Source organism: Lemur catta, chromosome 12 (genome assembly GCF_020740605.2).
Source record: "Lemur catta isolate mLemCat1 chromosome 12, mLemCat1.pri, whole genome shotgun sequence".
NCBI lineage: Eukaryota > Metazoa > Chordata > Mammalia > Primates > Lemuridae > Lemur > Lemur catta.
Genome location: NC_059139.1, coordinates 36,904,606 through 36,923,694, shown reverse-complemented (window position 1 = coordinate 36,923,694; position 19,089 = coordinate 36,904,606). Strand labels below are relative to the sequence as shown.

The following is a 19,089-nucleotide window of genomic DNA, read 5'->3' as shown; positions in this document are numbered from 1 at the left end:
CAATGTTTATTTATACATTGTGTATATATATATATATATATATATATACACACACACACACACACATATATATGTATGTATATTTGCACTTTCTCCCTCACAAATGCCTTTTTTGATGTGGAATGGAGTGGGGTGGGTACAGGTTTGCATTGAAATTAGGTACATTTCCTTATAGAATTCTTAGAAATACAAAGAAATCTTGTTAATATGTTATATACATCTTAGTGTTTTGTCTACCCTTTGAACCCCTATAATTCATTCTTTCTTTGGGTAAGTTTCTTTAATTAAAATTCACATTGAGAAACTATGAAAGATGCACTGCTCGAAAAAGTCCTTTTGCTAAATAGAGAGTTGCATGTGCTCTAAAAATTGGTGGAAAATTGTTCTGCTCTTATTATCTAATGAATGTCACTCTACTCTTACTTTTGACTAATAGTAAAACTGCCTGGAAAATGATAAAGTACAATAAATATCTCAAGTAGTTATTCAGTACCTTGTTGTGGTAATGAAATAAAAAATCATGCTCTGTTTTAATTTGCTGTTAAATACTTAACATTTCACAGTAGTTGTCTGAAAGCCATATACAATGGTAGCAAGAGTGGCTTTCTAAAAATGCTCTGCCTCATTCTTGCTTAACCTGGCAGACGTCATGAACTTCCAAGAGGGAACATATTTTATTTGCCTTACACCACCAGAGGATTTGGCCAATTATTGCTATTTGTTTAATGTTGGTGTTGACATAGTGCCTTTGCCCTGAGGAGCTCCAGGTGCTTTATAAAATTAGTCAGCAATTCACATCACAGCCTTTACGCCTGAGAGTGCACACTGAAAATAATAATTATTCAGGGAAGCTACAGCCATCCCTAACCCATATTTCTGTTTGCCTAGTGAAACAAAACAAATATGCCCAGTTCCGTCAGAGAGCTGGCAGCAAAGAGTTCTAGTGGGGCACCAATGGGAGTTTCTTTCTCATGTAACTAGGTAAACTCGTGTTAGGAATGTTTACCATATACCCTGTAGAGCTGAGCCTTACTATAGTCTGTTCTAGGACCCATACCTTTCTCAGTAAGGGATTCATTTTCTTCAGATCTTTGCTCAAATACCACTTTCTTATTGAGACCTTCCTGAACCATCTATTTTAAAAGCAACAAAACAAACTCATCATCAAGCCCAGACATTCTATATCCTCTTTCCTGCATTAGTTTTCTCCATAGCACATACAGCTATCCAACATACTTACACGGTTTTCCTTTTTGTTTGTTAATTAACAGTCAATTCCCTCCCACCAGATTGTAAATTTTATGAAGGTAGACCATTTGTCTGTTTTGTTCAATTATGAATCTTCAGAACCTAGAGGGGTCCCTGGCAAATCATAGGTGTGCAACAAGCATTTGTTGAATGAACAAGTGGAGGAATGAATGAATGAATGAGTGTGCCCCAGTGGTGCAACAAGAAACAGTTGGAGTCCCTTATTGTCAATCAAATACAAAGGCAGCAAAGAGTAAATAAGCAAGAGTGAACTTGCATCAGATCAAAATTTCTATTATGTTCTCTCTTCCATTAGTTGCAAGTAATAGAAACCCAATTTAAGCTGATTTAAACAAACAAAATGTCAGTTTACAGCATCTTGAAACTGAAAAAATCCAAGCAGTGCAGCTGGTTTTAAATGGTTGCAAGGCTTGTTCGAAGCCCTCTCATGATGTGATTAGGGCATTAGAGTCTCTCTCTCTCTTTCTCTCTCTTCTCTCCTCCCAACCTTCCCCCCACCCACATCTCACTGTGTCGCACTGTGTTTCTCAGACTTCCCCTATGTATTGGCAAAGAAAGCTAAAGCAGCACCAGGCATAATCCTGCCTGTAGTAATTCCTTTGACATGAGCACATATCCCTCGCAGTGGTTCCAAGGGAGACTCAGGGCTGACTTGAGATGGATGGACTTGGATTATAGGCCGGTCTTGAGTCAACTGTGACTGGCTAATCAGGCCTCTGGATCTCAGCCGTGGAGGGCAGTTCCATCATGTGGAGGTTGATTCTTCTAAGTAAAATTTGTGTTCTGCTATCAGAATGAGAGGAAAAGATGCAGGACAAATATGCAGAGATGCACTGTAACCAGAAAAGAAAAATCATATTTAAAGACTATCTCATTACAATGAGGCAGAATACAGTTCCATATCTTTTTAAGTTCTGCTTTCTTATAATATTAGCTGTGACCACATATATAACAGCAAGTTGTACAAATTATATTTTGAAAGGAAAAAAAATAAACTTTTTTCCTATATTAAAAAGCATTTAAAAAGTCAAAATTTTGGCTGTGAAAAAAGTGAATGTTTACTTGAGGTTATTATTACTTGTTTTTGTCTTATATGATTTATATAATTCTATATTATTATACCTTATTAATGTAGGCAAGGTGTTAAATTCTAATTTTCTTTTATATTTTTCAAAAGGAAACTACTTAGAATGTGCTAGAAATCCTAAAATTTTCTGTTCCAAATACTTGAATTTGAATTGTATATATAATGCCACTTCTTTTTCCTATAAAAAATTTATAGAAGGTCATAGGTAAATACAATTCATAGATAATGTTAAAACTTTATTTCAACCATTACTTCTTGCCTTTTTCTATACCAAGAGATATTTAACAAAGACTCCAAAATTGAAGGTATTTTATTCCCACTTCTTATCATTTCCTCTCTGTTCCACAGAACAGTTAGAGCTAGAGGAACAATCAGATAATATATTTAAGTCAACATCCTATTAGTGGACAAACATAGAACTAACTCGCAGGCAGAGCAGTAAGGAAATCAAGGTATGGCTTTGTTGGCATGAAAACACAATGTCCACATGAACCAATATTGTTGTATTGCACTGTATGAGAAATGGATTCTTGACATTGGCTTTGATACAAGCCTTTTTACTAACTGAGTACTTAAGGTTACTAATTTAGTACTAACTCAGTAATTTAGTATGACTACATACCAAAGTACCCACCTTAATTGAGGAATTATTCAATTGAATCTGCTAATCAGTGTTAAAGAAAAAAAAGCTTTGTGGGTAAGCATTTCTAAATTAGTGTTTTTATGAAGGCACAATATTCTAGTATTAATAGCTTGTCTTTTCTTTCATTCCTCTGAAACTGTGATTATTTCTAAACATTTGCTTTCCAGGTGAAATATGTGAGATATGGAAAAGCAAGGTTTTCTTAGGAAATCCTTTTCTTTCATTGCCCAATTAAATTGGATTTGTGATTGATATCCATTGATATATTGATATCCAATCCAATTGTTAAGACTTTTGTCTTTTTTGATGGAATTGGTTTTTGTGGTGGGAGAGAAGACATAAAAGGTATGTAATATTAATGTGCTCCTAGTATACCAACAAATAATAATGGCAAAGCAAATTTATAAAAATTAAAAACAGTATAGCTCAAGGGATACTGTGACTTTATAGGCCCTGTGCATTTTTGGCTTTCTGGGTCCCTTCCTCCACAAAAAAATACAAAATTATATTTACAACTACATCAATATAAACATAAACATAATCTAAACTGTATTACATTGATTTTTCTTCTGATTTTTAAAGAAATGCAATCATTTTCATGAGCTTCCACAAGTACCAAGGGCCCTAGGCACAGTGACTACTGTGCTATTGGAAAAACTAAGCTGGCATCTCCATAGCTAAATTGTTTACATTTTAAGCTGTGAAGTGGCGGAAACTGGTAAACCATCAACTGTTTTCTGCCTATTGTTCATCTTTCTAGTTTAAATGTGTTTTTACTGTTAACGTTAGTTGCTACAAGTGGAGTGGGAGGAGGTAGAGTTTGAAAAGGGGGCTGGTGTAAGAGAGTATTCAACTCCATCAGCAAAGCTATACCTGAAAATTCTCAGGTTTTGTGCCCGCAGTTTTTCCACAGGATTTAAAGCTATTTTACTTTGTCAAAAATTCTCGCTCTTCAGAGATTTGTATTTTTAAATGACTGGTGTTGTGAAAGAAAATGCCATCATGATTATATTTACATTGTGAATTTTTACAGTAAGGAAAAACTGGAATTTTTCATGCCGAGAGCACTTAGGGTTTTACTCAATGTAGTTCTTCCAAGTAAAATTGATGTTGGAGTATTTTTCTTGTAATCCAGGTGCAAAGCCAACCTATCTTTTAACAAAGTAAATGCTCATTGATATTTAATACAAATTCTTGTTCCTTCCATTGAGCCTGACTTTTACCTAAATTTTTAGTTTCCAGTTATCCATGGTTTGGGGAAACTGAGCTAACCTTGATGCATGAGTTCTGTTAACAAGTATTTCTTGAGAACCTCCTGGTTGTGAACTACCTAGAGTGAAACTAGATAAACTAATTTCAATGCCCATTCTTCTACCAAGCATCACTGATAAATTACCACATTGTTTTTTTACCTGGGAGGTGTTAGCATCAGACATTTCTGGATTGAAAACCCAGCACTTTTGCTTGCTGGCTGCATGGCCTACATTTACTCCTCACATTTCTGCTTGTATCCAAGCACTGTTCCAGGAATAAGGATGAAAAGATGAATAAAATGCTGTTCCCTCCTTCAAGGAAATTACAATTTAAAGGATCATGGGCAAATGAAAAGTTATGGAAAAAAATGATAAAAATGCAGGGGTAAAACTAGGACACGGTGATGTTTGGCTTGTATCTTTACCTCTTATCTTCTTTTGCTTTATGTGTAATTGGATATTAATCTCAAAAGACTGTTAGGTTTACAGATGGTAATGTATAAAACTTATCTAGCATAGGGCTGGGGACATGCTCATTGCACAACAGATTGCAATTCCATCATTCCTCTTTTTTTCCTGATAAAGAAGTCAAAAGGAAAAGATTGAAGAAAAACAAATCATCAATTATATAACTAGTCCCTGAATGAAGAGATAATATTCCATATAAAACATGAGTATTTTAATTAGAGAGTCTGCTAATATTAATACATCCAAAAGTACCATTTATCCCAGGCATAGAAACAGAGGCTGTACCTACTCCATAACAAAGATTATAAAAACAAGACAAAGCAATAGACTCTTACACAACATTTTGATTAATGATCAGAATTTTCTGCTTTCATCCACACATTCGGGTGTGATGTAGAGAGTGCTAGGAAATAAAGATAATGTGCTTCATGTGAAAAGCGTGTGTTGAAAGAAGATAACTACTACTTGGGATATACCATGCAATCTCACATCTAGAGATTGTGCTTATGTTCGGGCTATAAATTGCTGACTTGGAGGGAGTTACATTTAGGGCACACAATGACACTCCATAAAACACTTGAAATAGCATTTGTAATTCAGCTTCCTAACAGCTCCCCTCCCCCAATATTCACCGTGGAGATAGCTTCCAGCTAGTAAATTAGGGTACCCCGGACTAACCAACCAGTGATGGTACAGGTGCCCCGTGGGTGTAGGATTCTCTCTCTGTTGCTCCAAATGTAACTAATAGTGATGACTTTCTTGTTTTGCCCTTTCCCTTCTGTGATATCAGCAGCAAAGACTGTTTCTCATCAGTCTCATGTGGCCAAATTAGGTTTATCTCCCGTGCTGACTGATTTACAGGGTCAAATGCTCGGGACTCTGCCCCCTCAGCCCTTCTCTGAAATCCATATCGGAATGAGAGCGCTTATTATCAGGCTTGGTGAGGAACCCCTTTTCCAGCACTTCTGTCTGTTACACACCAAGGACCAAGCAACTCTGCCTACATTCCAACCAACCATGACCTTTGGCTGTCTTGTAACTTTTGTCCTCTGGCATGGGTAGAATTAGCGTCAATTGGGTAATTCAATCCCTGAGTTCCTTCTTCCATGAATGAGAGAATCCAGGAATTTGCTGCCAGTTGCCTTTTCTTGTGCCCAGTTTTCTTTGGTGCAGGGTGCTGAATGATGACAGTCTATTTCCACACCTCCCTCCTGCCACTACAGAATTTATGGTCTGCACGCCCCAGTTGTGAAGCTGGCGTGTACAATTTTGTTGCCACAGGCCTGTGAATGTTTAGAATTGCGTGTTTGTATTTCCAGGGCTACAGTTTGAAAACTGAAGGAGCAAACAGATAGCAAACAATTCACAGGTCAAGCTGTTACTGCTTCCTTGTTTGGAGAGCTTGTTTTATGCCTGTGTGTTCCATACTCAGATTCCCACATAGCTTCTGTTTTTCTGACCTTCATTGCTTTGGTTAGTTGCTTTCAAGTGGGTTTTTCTCTGAGAACTCCCCAGAGAAGAGGTGTTTACATGAAGTGATAGGTGAGCGAAGTTTGCCTGACATGAAACCTCAGAAACTTTCCTGTAAGGGAAAGGTCTGGCCTGTGGGTGGGTGCTCTTCCATCCGGACAGACGGAAGTGTGGCCAGGCAGCCAGGAGACACACGGACTTCTGACCACCAGGACAGGCACCTAGCTAGAAAACTCCCAGCAGCTGGGCATGTTAATGTTTTCTGAATGAACTAGCAGCCATTTGACCTCTCTAAACCTGACCTGAATTCCTTTTGTGTCATTGTAGTCATCTTTTTTCCCCCTTCAAAAATTCCCCCATGTGGATGTCCTTAATAAAACCCCTTTTGCCCACTCCCTCCTTGACGATGAATTCAATATTAATGGAGATTTCACTCATCAGTGAAAGAAATCACCATGACCTTGGTGAGAGACTATTTCTATTCCATTTGGTTTTTCCCTAAGAATTTGTTCAAACAAGTATTTGAGCCTCAATGGATCCATTTGGACATTTTAACAATTAGGATGAACCCAATATCCTTGAAATGATTGCTAAAATGTGCTCATAAAATTTGGATAGCAAATCCACTGTCCCTCTGTCTCTCTCTCTCCCAACTTTTGGGTGGATTAATTCACTTCACCATGCCAGCACTTGAGTATAGAATTATTTGTTTCTGTGTCACTTCGTGATGAAAGCGCAGCTGGCATTAGCTCAAATTATGCAGCTGGCTATTAATTGAAGAAAGCTCCTCTGTCACTCCTCAGTCAAACGTGATCTGATTCAGCAGATCCTTTTCAGGTTCATCCCTTCTTTTATCCCAGAAGAACAAATGTAAATAAGTGTCACTTGGCTCTGCGTGCAATGGATTGTAAATTAGATGGCAGCATGCAGACGGACTGCATTAATGCTTTCTGGGCTTCTCTTCTCAATTGATTTTTATATCTGGAAAAGGCTTGGACATTTCACTTCTGAGGCTTTAATGTTGTCCAGTAGGAGGAATATTGTAGCTTGTCTCTGTTCTTATAGACTGCATAACTAATTTTCAAGCTACTTTCAACAAAATTTCAAATTATAGTACCCGTAGCGCAGGTGCTGGTCTTCTGTGAGGTGATTGTTTTTCTGTCCTACTTGACTGCACAAGCACAGGTTGTATTTTGAACAGAACCTCAAGAGAGGTTTGTTCTGGAATTTTAAAATATATAAACATGTACTATATAGCACATGGTGTGCCACAAATTTTTGATGAATGCATTTTATAATTCTTAAAATACAAAACTACTTGATGTGAGGGCATGCTATAGTATGTCAAAAATCGTGGAACCTTTCTATAAAATGAAATTCTGTGCAGAAATGAGGTAGGAGAATTCTTGTGGGAGTGCTAAAATAGTACATCAATTTGATCCTCACTGGATATGAGAATTCACCAATTATCTTATTCTGTGAAAATACGTTTCAGTACCAAGTGCCTCTTTTACACCCTTCCTCCATCCCAATGTCTGCACTTTCTGTACAATGTGTTTGTTGGGTGGGTGCTGAATGACTAGTCATCATTATGCACTGAGCCCTGGAAATGAACTTAACACAGAAAAATCAAACCTTGTCAGGAGCAGGGTGTCTGTGAGGGATTCAATGGGATTTTAGCAACAGGGACTAGAAATCAGAACCTGGCAGAAAAAATAGCACTGGGATACTAGAAGAAACCTGGGAGAACTAGCTCATCCCTAAAGGCTGGTCTTGGGAGTCATTAGAAGAATAGTATCCAAAGGACATAAGAGAGCCTGTCTTGGATTATAGGAAATCCAAAGCTAGGAGAGACAATAAAACTTTGTGGTATGAGGTTATCCTAATTTGAACATCTGACACAGGGTCTAGTGTCTGTGAAGTAGATCTCAGGGATTGGATAACCTGGGAAAAAGAGTAGATCATGCAGAAACCAGTAGTCACACCTAGATCCAGACCTGAGTAGCATGACCTAGTTGCAGCTGAAGTTCTTATGGTGGGTCCCTCCCAAGCAGGATTCTTTCATGAGCTCAGATAGGCTGAGCCTGCAGTAAGTAGATTCAGTTGAAGGGATTGTAAAGAACTATAAGTCGGTACACCTGCAAAATATAAAAAGCAGCCTTTAGGAAGCCATTGATATTAAAAAGAAATGGCAATCATGTTCATCAGCCTAGTAATTATATGCTCTTTCTACACAATCTGAGAAAGTATTTAGCCAAAGCAATATTCCTTATACAAAGGGAGAGGAGATGGTGTCCCATGGGAAATTCCTTCTCGTAGTGTAAACTGGCAGACAATTTAAGTGAAAACTATTTTACTCATGTGGGCATTGTCTGAGTATAAAACTAAGGATTTGAGTTCTGAAATGTAAATGTGTATTTATTTTGAACATTTGCTACATATTTGTAGACTGGAGGTTGAAGGAAGTTATATTCTAAAAAGATTTCTTCTGATTAATTTTCTTCATTTGTAGAAACAATCTCTGTTGGTAATATTTAATTTATAAACTTCAGTGTCATGTTATACTTTTAAAATTCTTGTTTTGCATTTCCTGTGATACTTATAATGAGAGCCAGTCAGACAATAAATGCTACATATTGAGTGTCTTCTATTTTCTGAGCACTATTCTAAATTCTAGGGATGAAGCAGTGAACAAGATGGAGTTCCCACCCTAACAGAACCTAGCAGAAGAGTGGGAACATATGTAGACCCTTGCAATTGTCACAGTGCGGTGTATCTTATTTCTTCAGAAGCCATTACTACAGGCATCACTTTCTTTAAATTCTGAGACCTCTTACATGAGTTAGCTTATGCCAAAACTGATGAGAATTAGAACTTCCTAAGAAGATTGAAGTAAATCTATAAGATATAAAATAACTATACTACCAAACCCAAGTCAAGACTGGATTTTCAACTTGCTTTTCTCAGCACAGTGATAATGACAGAGGAGCATAGAGATTAATGGAGAGCCTTTGGAACAAAAGAGATTTCAAAACTGCCAGTTTGTTAGTGGGCTTGATAATCTCTTCCACAACGTGTTTAAAGAAGTTTACTTAAGATTGCTCCTATAAGTTAAGGCTATAAATGGTTTAAATGAGGAAGGATGTGACAGCATTGAAAATCTTTCCTTTCCTTTGTGGCTATGAGAATTCACAATGAGTAGTAAGGGGAAAGAAGGAACTAGAACTTCGAATGAGCTTATGTGTGGGCCCTTATTGTTCCAGGATTTACAAAGGGCTACACTATCATCATATTAAACAAATGGCTCCTACTCCTGTGCCAGCTTAATTGCCAGCTTGGCTCCTGAACAAAGAAATCACGACTGAGGCAAAACATGTTTGTGTTGAAAGCAAAACCCCCTTAGAACAAATTTTTAGTTGGTTTTTTTTTTTTCATTTAATTTTTTTAAACTTGCAGAAATAGACCTCTTTCTTTCCTTTAATTTCTTTTTGAGAAAGTGATGTACCCTTGTGCTGGAAGGAATACATGGAATTCATGCTTTATGTATTTAGGGAGTAATACTGAGCTATATACTAGTGACTAAAAATAAAAGGGAGGGAAGGACAGGGTAGTACATGTCAAAATGACTGACATAACTGCACAGAAAGAAACAAAATGTGCTTCTACAACATAAGTTATATGTATATGTCACATCTGGAAGTGTGGTTCCCAGACCAGCAGCATCAGTATCACCTGGGAGCTTGTTAGAAATGCAAATTTCTGGTCCCATCTCAGGCCCAATGAATCAGAAACTCTGGGGGTAGGCCCAGCAACCTGCATTTTTAAAAGACCTCCAGGTGCTTCTGATGTGTGCTACACTCTGAGACCCACCGATGCAAAGAATATCACAGGACAAATGTAAGCTAATGAAACCAGTTCTGCTCTTCTGGAAATGAATTTGATAATATTTAGAAATGTGGGGAAGGGTATAGAAATCCATAGTTTGTGTGTTTCTGATGTTAGGAAATATGGATTAGACTTTTTTCCACCTAGTTTTATTGTTTTATGGTTGTTGTTGTTTTTTAATTAAGAAGGTGTGTAAACAGAGAGGTGCAATTGAGCTACTTATGTAATTTTATAGAAATAATGGAGTTCGTTTTAGCAGGAAAGGATATTTCATGGAAAAACTTCACTAATATTCTGTCTAGACATATATTCTTTTTTGAGGCAGGAAACACAAAAGAAAATTGGCTTCTTCATCAAGTTCAAGGAAATGGTGTTTTAATTCTGTAGAGAAGTAATTTCATTTTCTTAGAGAAATGGGTAGACCAATATTAGTAATTTAATTCTCTTCTTAAATACAATGGTGGTTGCTATAGTTTTTACCAAGGCTGAAAGAACTAGAGTCAAATAGATTTAAATCTAACTAGTGATTGGGATTTTGGGGGAGTGGGGAGAGGGTGGAGCTATATAGCAGGGAGGTCCTTTGTAATAAGCTGACAGCTAATTATCATGTACTGTTTCCTGCAGTACTTTGATGAGATAGCTAAGGGCAAAAACAGAAATCTGAACTCTGCACATAACTGCATTCAGATTCATTCATTTAACAAACATTTCTGGAGCACCTATCATGGGCTTCTCACTCTCATGGGCTGGGATTGTACAAGTGATCAAGGCAGCCACAGCCATGACTCTTATGAAGCCAGAGGTGCAACAGGAAAGCTAAATAAGTAAATGGGCAATGACAATGAAGTGTACTAACTTTCAGGATGAGACAGCATTTGTATGCTATATGTGAGCAGCTCTCCTGGACTTGAGGGCACGTGCATGGGGGTGGTCGGGAATGGTTCACAGAAGAGGCACTAAAGCCTATGAATATAAATTAGCCAGATAATGGACAGAGCAGACAGAGAGAAGAACATATGCAACATTCAAAGGTAGAGAGTTCTTTACACCGTCACATTACTGAACTCAGTTCCATATGGTAGGGCTTGGGGTGCAGGGGTCAGTTGCAGAGGATCTGGAGAATAACAGCAGATGAAGCTGCAGAGAATACAGGGAATATAAAACAGTGGTGGCCTTTCTAGCCATGTGAAGGGTTCTGGAAAATGGGAAGCCTTTAAGGTTATAGAATTTGACTGCACTGTAGAGACTAGAATGGGGAAGGACAAAGCTGGAGGAAGGCAGACCAGCGGGGACATTGCTGAAATGATTCAGACAAAAAGTACTCGTAGCTTGGACTAACAGCAAGGCAGGGATAGAGTGAGGTGAGAAGAATTAGGTAATAGATATTTAGGAAATAGAATCAGTGGGAACTTGTGATTCATTAGGTATGAGATCGAGGGAGATATAGACGCCTTGAAAAACTAGACGAATAGTGGGCCATTCACTGAGCTCGGGGCCCAGGGAGGGGAGAGGGTTTGGGGGTGAAATTATGTGTTCCATTTGGAGAAGCAAAGTCTGTGAAATCTGTGGTTATCCAAGTAGAGATATCCAATAAACTCTTGGGAATGTAGCGCAGGCCTGGAGCTCAAGTGATTTGGGCTCTTCCCTTAGACCTCTCTGTCCTCAAATATTCTCCAGGCTTTCTCACAGCAGAGGCCTAAGAACTTTCTTTATGGTCCTTGGTTACTCCCATAGTGATTTGGCACTACTCTTGATGCCAGTTTTAAGTACTAAGTGAATTTTAGAGCTCCGGAATTTTTCTGCAAAATATCCTAGAAGGTAATTTGGTTTACTCTATGAAACCTACCTACCAACTAACAAGACCTATTACTTTCAGCTGGGATTTTATTTCAACAGTGTAAAATCAAGAGAACTGGGATGATCTGACCCCATTTTGAGCACTCTATCCTCATTTTCATTAGGAATCATGTCCCTGTAATAGTCAAATGTAAATTATATACTATATGTTTTTTGGTGAAAGCAATACTGAAAAATAACTAGATGAATATAATAGAGGGTAAAATCAGTGTTCCCATTTTGAAAAACAAGGATCATGTTTATCATACAACTCTTCTTAATTTTCTAGTAATGGTATAGCATTGTATTTTTTAAATAAAATATTGAAATTAAAATGTAAAAGAAAAGGGAAGTTTCTTTTATCATGTCAAACAAGTTATTGAAGGCCATCTGTTTACTGAATAATTATATATACAAGTGATAGTTGTCAAAAACTAAGAAAAATCTTATATAAATTTTAAACCATTCTGTAAAGTTTTACCTAAAGTTTCTCCATAATTATGAAACTTCTTTACTTTTAAGAAACCACAGATTGTCAGAAAAATTAATATAAGGGCAGATAAATTTCAACTAGCCTTGAGGAATAAAGAACAAGAATTATCAACACAATTAAAGATGGCCAAATCCCATTAATATTTTCAAATTATCAAATTAGAAAAGTTAGGAGGCATGGGTAATTTATTTCCGAGAACATAGTCTTTTTAATACTCGCATTACTTTGGTCTACTCCGTGAACAATTAAACTTAGTCATGACATTCCACATATAAACTTTTTTTCTAATTAATAATTGGAAGCTTCTCTTTGAAATATAAACTTTCTGCTCATACAAAATGTAGATGATAGCTAGACAGCTTGGGGCTTGGTCAAAACTATCAAAGCCTGTTTTCTGGAAATTTCATCTTCTTTTCCTGTGCCCTTTGTCCTAGTTAGGTCTTCAGAACCCTGATTCTCTGTAATAAATGGTTTATTCCAGCCAACAGTGTTTATCCTCATGTCCTATCATAGCTTTTACCTTCCTTAACCTATCAGTAAAATGCATGCACACACACAGACACACACCCATATATATATATATATATTTAGCCATTCAGTAAATTACACTAAATCTTCTGTAAACTTCAGATAAGCCTGCTTAAATTTGGGGTGGGTCTTATTGTAGCTTACCAAATGGTTTATACACCAAGTATGTATTTCTCATAATATATGAAGCAGTATTGTATTTAAAACTGACGTCTTCATGTAGGATGTACCAAATTTATGGTGGTAAACATTAGATTTAGCTCATTCACAAAGAATACAGAAATACAGATTATGTGTGTTTTTCCATAGTGTCATGCAGTGCTGAAGGTATACAATAAATCTCATATTAAAGAGAAAAGAAAGTCTTTTAAAACTTCTGTAAGGTTAAGTTGAATAAAGGCCTAAGAAATGGGCCATAAAAGCTTAAATGTAAGAGATTTGGAAAAAGTCAGAGGAGTTAAATATTGTAAATGCATAGAGCTAAGAAATCTTACTTGGAGTTAGACCTGGGTAGTTCCAACAATCATGTTGAAATTATTTCAAAGTAGCTAAAACTACTCTTTCTAATCTCATACATTACAGATAGAACTGTATATGTATTTGATATACTCCATATTTGTGTATCCAAATTACCATATCCATGATCTATTCTTTTCTCCTGCATCCTTACTATTTCAAAATATAATCTACTTAGCCTTTTACTTTGATGTTTTCTCTGTTTCATATTTCCTTCTTTTGACCCCCAACATTATTTTTTCTTCATTTTTTTTGGCTTCTTTCTCTTCATGAGTTTTAAAATTATATTTTCATCCATGTGTTAAAAAATATTTCTATTCCTTGTTTTAGACATCGTAATTATTTCAAAGCACTTTGGTTACACATCTGCCCAGATTTTCCTACTGCCAAGTTCCAGTCACTATTCTTCAGGGCTGGGAAGAGATCAACTTCTTCAGCACAGCCCAGCCCAAACAATATTCTATTATTTTACTATATCAACAGGTCACGTGTGCTGATGTTGTTCAGGCATTTATAGAAACTTCGCATTTATAGTCCCTCTGATGCCTTTTAAAAACGTATTTGCTCATATTGTATAAAATAAAAATATTTATTATAAATTGTGGCAGATAGTGTTTATGACAGTTTTATAGCCCACATGTTGAAGCTAAAATGGAAGAAAATATGCTACTTTGTTGTAGTTTCCCAGTGATTTATGTAAGTACTTACTCCCTTTAGGAAAATTTTGACACAGTGGTGCTGATCGTAGTGCCCAAATAAGTATCAGCTTGATGTACTTTCACACTTATTATCTCATTTGTTTTTGCATCTTCCCTAGGAGGTAAAGATATAATACTGATTTCATCAGAATCACAACACATTGTTGGGCAAATCAACTTTAAATGAAATTTAAAGTTACACTGTCAAATTGAAAAAGCCTTTACTTATATTTTCAAGCAATAGTTCTTACTCTTTTTTTTTTTTTGAGACAGAGTCTCGCTCTGTTGCCCGGACTAGAGTGAGTGCCGTGGCATCAGCCTCGCTCACAGCAACCTCAAACTCCTGGGCTCAAGTGATCCTCCTGCCTCAGCCTCCTGAGTAGCTGGGACTACAGGCATGCACCACCACGCCCGCCTAATTTTTTCTATATATATTTTTAGTTGGCCAGATAATTTCTTTCTATTTTTAGTAGAGACGGAATCTCGCTCTTGCTCAGGCTGGTCTCGAACTCCTGACCTTGAGCGATCCACCCACCTTGGCCTCCCAGAGGGCTAGGATTACAGGCGTTAGCCACCGTGCCCGGCCAGTTCTTACTCTTTAAATCTTCTGAGGAACTTTTAAAAATCTGATGCGTGGACCAGACACCCATGCCAATGACACTGGACTTTCTGGGGACAGGACTCAGTTGACAGTATTTTTTAAGGTCTCCCATGACTCCATGCTGTAAATGTTCACGGACCTCCACTTAGAGAGCTGCTGGTTAAGAAATGCATCGGCACCTGCTCTGCCTTCCAGGAACACCACCTATTTCTATCATTTTGAAAACTGATGATTTGAACCAGCTGGATAGATGATAGAGGCACCTTTGCATCTAAACACAAAACCTTCATTTTGGCTTCAATAGTTTGAATGAATAACTAACGCAAAATAAGTATCACTGCCAATATTAAGAAATACTTAATAAGAAGCTCAAGATTCTACCTTGTTCCCTATTTTTTCCCTTGGCCATCACATTCAAACCAGGCCCAAATGTCTCTCAATCCCAGGCCTCATCATTGCCACTATTGCTTTGGCCCTGCCTTTTCTCAAGCTAGAAATTGCTAGAATTTCCTGACAACAGTCTTTGTATGATTCAATTTATGGGCCAGCGCCCATCTTCATAACAAGAGATTGTGGTATGTAAATCCACAGCCTGCAATCTCATTGCCTACAGATAACCCAAACTCCTTAACTCTAGAAGTCCTGCATGGTGTAACTCTCTCACTTGTAGATTCACCCCACAAAGCCCCTTGGTGATGGGGTACTTATGTGCACATACTATTTTGCTCTTGTGGAGAGAGTCCCCAACCCCATTCCCTACCCTGGAAACACCTTCCAAAACCCAGCTGAAACAGTACCTCCTCTAAGACATTGTCCCTTGTAATCCAGGAAGAATTAGCTGCCACATCCTTGGGGCTCTCTCAGCACTTTGGCTTCACCTTTATTATAACAATTATCATGCAGGTAAAATGGTATTTCCAGTTACTAAAATAAAACTATATGCAATACAATATATTTGTTTTATGTTTAACTCACAGGGAGAAATATCCATATTTTTAAAATATAGTTGATTAGATGAGGATATTATTTGCTAGCTTGTTTGTTTGGTTTTGCTTTTTTGTGCTTCCAACAAAATTCCAGTTCAGAGAGCAAATCAATCTCTGGAAAATATATCTAAAATATAAGAGAGAGAATTCCAATAAAATGAGAGAGATTTCAATTAATATGTGAAAAGCATTTCTTAGTCTACATACAATGCTTATTTTGCATGGGTTATTTATACAAACTGTTGGAGAAGAAATAAAACTTTTAAATTTGGATTGCAGGGGAGGACCTGTCACGTTTTCAGCTGATTGAAATAATCTAGTTTTCAAAATCTGCCCACATGATTTTTAGATGTGACTTAGCTGCAATTGCTGACTCAGATTTTTACCTTTTAATAAGTAGCTGTGCTTTTCCATACACACCATCAAACAAGAAGTAAGGGATGACATTTTAGAGTAAGAAAATAAAAGCACATTCACTAGCGAGCATCAGAATCACAGGAAATGGCCAGAAAAACACACATTACTGGGCTCCTTAGCCAAAGTTTTCAATTCTGTGGATCTGCAATAGAACCCCTAGTTTTGTGCTTCTATTATATCCTCAGGTGATGCTGCTCACACAGAGAGCTCACCATTCTCCCAGGCAGTGCCGATGTCTTATTGGCTGGTTCTGTGTTGTTGGTGTGGTCTTGCTTTCACTGAATCTTCTGCCTCCTTAAAGTTTCCAAGTAGCGTTGCTCCTACTGTGAAGCTTGGACGCACATGGGGCAAGTAAAATTCCAGTTTCACATATCACTCTTTTGTGTGTCACCATTACATCTGTTCCCTATGCTTTCTATTCCTTAACTACCCTTATACTATTGCATCTCTTTTGCTGTCCTAGTGACTTTCCTTTAGACTAGCTTCTATCTTATAACATTCTTTTTTTAATTTTGTGGCCCAGAGGAAAACATAAATTTCCAATATGATCCAATTAGCTCAGAGAACCATAGAGACTTTTGGGGGGGGGGTCATTCTGGGCATTATTTGTCAATGAATGTGACTTCAGATTACATAGACTCTTTGGCGGCCACATCCAGTTGTTGTCACATCATGCACTTAATTAAAAGTACTCAGCTTAGGCACCATCTCCCTCCCTCTTGGTAGCTGCTCAATTAGATGTTTCTGTTTTAGACAAAGGGCAGGTCTTCAAATGTGTCTCTACTTAACTCTGTATTGTTATATTTGGGCCTTTATACTCTTTTTATATCCTGATTCTGTCGTTCATTCTATTAGTTATCCTTCCCAGTTTGAAGTCATTGTATTCTTTTCCCAAACCACATTCTTTTACCTAATAATGTCTGTCATTGCTCCCTCAATCCTTCTTAAACAAGCTTTGTCATATGTCTGATAGGATCTCTATAGCTGATTTTACTCAGTATGGATTTGTTTTCTGGCACATGTGTATGTGTTATTCAATATGTCACTTAAACGCCATGCTCCTGTTAGCTTACCAAGGGTCTTCTGTTTCTTCTTTTCAGTTTTGCTTACCTTTAAGTATAAGTTTATATCTTTGACTTTAGCTGGATGATGATGGTTGATGGCTGATGGCCGGCTAATACAAAAGGAGGGGTTGAGGATGTGGTGTTTCAGATATAACAGAGGGATGTTTAAGAAATACCTTTTAATGAATAATACACTAACTTTTGTCAGCAAAATAGGAGGTTCAAATGAAAGTAGGGGCACATCAAAGAAGGCTATAACTGGCTTATTCTTTATGTTTCTAGCCCACAGTGATTGTATATTAGCCATTTGATTTTAAAACAAACCAGAATTAGATGGCTCAGAAATTGGTGACTCCATAAAATTATAGATAAACCCCTTGCTACAGTGGCTCTGTTAATTAACTATCTGAGACAGCAGAATTATAACAAAAGGAATTGTAAAATTTAGAAGCAAGGCTATAACATTATTCCTTTCAGCTGCAGACACCTTAACTTCTTAAGCATGTAACTTGTTTCAAGTAATAGGAATAGGTCATATTTTACTTTGCAATGGAGGCTTGAAATATTGGAATGTTTACTTTATCTCATCAGGATCAAGTACATTAAGCTTCATCCATTCTAGTCTCTCTCAAATGTTAGAAAGATAACTTTCAACTAAACTTCTTCTTTGCCTGCCTGCTATAATATACTGTTCTGTGGTTATTTAAAAAAAAAGGAATCATTTGTGAAGATAGTGCTAGAAAATGTATAGTGTTTGAATATTTTAAAAGCCTTATAGGATTTTTTTTAAAGCATGTTATAAAAAGTATGTTTAGTACCGTCCAATTTTTATAAATTTGTGTATTGGCTTATTTATAGTCAGAAGGAAAAGGATATATGTATGAACACACTCACCTGCACACACACACCATAACCACCACCAAACTGTTCAATGATTATTTCAGAGTAGGTAGGATTGCAGATACTTTTAAATATTAACATTTTTGGTCTATATTTTCTGTTCTAAGCTCTTATTTTGGCATAAGAAGAAAAAATAATGTTTTTTTAAATTTATTTTTTATTTATTTTTATTTCAGGACATTATGAGGGTACAAACATTTTGGTTACATTTTATGACTTTGCCTCACCCAAGCAAGGATTAGAGGCATGCCCTTCCCTTCTACAACGCTCACCTACTCACCATCAAATTGGCACTGACTGATCAACACTATGGTGCTCACACGGTAGTAATATTCTCCAGGGATTAGGGGGTTGGGCTCAGCGGTAAACTCACAACTAAAAATAATGTTTAATTAAAAATTTCCCCAAAAGCATTCTTTGTAATAATGAAAAAGAGAAATGAACAAAATGTCTATTAATAGGAGAATGGCTACATAAACAAAAAAAGGACAAGTAACAAATAAAATGAAGCAATGGGAAAAAATTCCTGTTGCTGTTGTACAGGTTAATCGACATTCGGATTTCCTGTGGTTTTAGATAACGTAATAAGCCAACTACCTAAAATAGCAATTGTTATAGATAATCAAAATATATATGAGTTTAGCTTTCCTAAACATTAAAATAAAGGTGATGAGGAAAAAATGCATGGAAGCAAGTGTACACTTATTTTTGAAACATTATATTTCAGGTTTAATGTTCTTTATTTAAACCACAAGGAAAACGGTAGCCAGCAGATGTCGGTCTGTGTCTTTTCTTGTGTGGTCCCTTAGCTGTCATCAATGAGTGCCTGCAGAGAACCATAGAGAGATTTGAGGGAGTCCACTTCCATGGGTCTGTTTGCCCTGTAATGTTGTTTGAGAATGTTTATCTCTGGTGCGTACTGCAGTGCTCCATGGTGTAGCACAGGGCACAGGAAGCCATGGAATGACTTTTTTC

At 37.0% G+C, this 19,089-nt stretch overlaps 1 protein-coding gene and 1 long non-coding RNA gene across 9 annotated transcripts in view; one reads left to right on the top strand and one right to left on the bottom strand.

Annotated features, from left to right (window-relative positions):
* PDE4D (phosphodiesterase 4D) overlaps positions 1-19,089 on the top strand; it is a 1,287,470-nt gene that overhangs the window by 815,257 nt on the left and 453,124 nt on the right. The gene's annotated exons all lie outside the window — the stretch shown is intronic.
* Positions 18,917-19,089, bottom strand: part of LOC123648283 — a 34,215-nt gene continuing 34,042 nt past the window's right edge. Inside the window, exon 3 of the long non-coding RNA XR_006738550.1 lies at positions 18,917-18,940. This is a non-coding gene — a long non-coding RNA (uncharacterized LOC123648283). The remainder of the gene's footprint in view (positions 18,941-19,089) is intronic.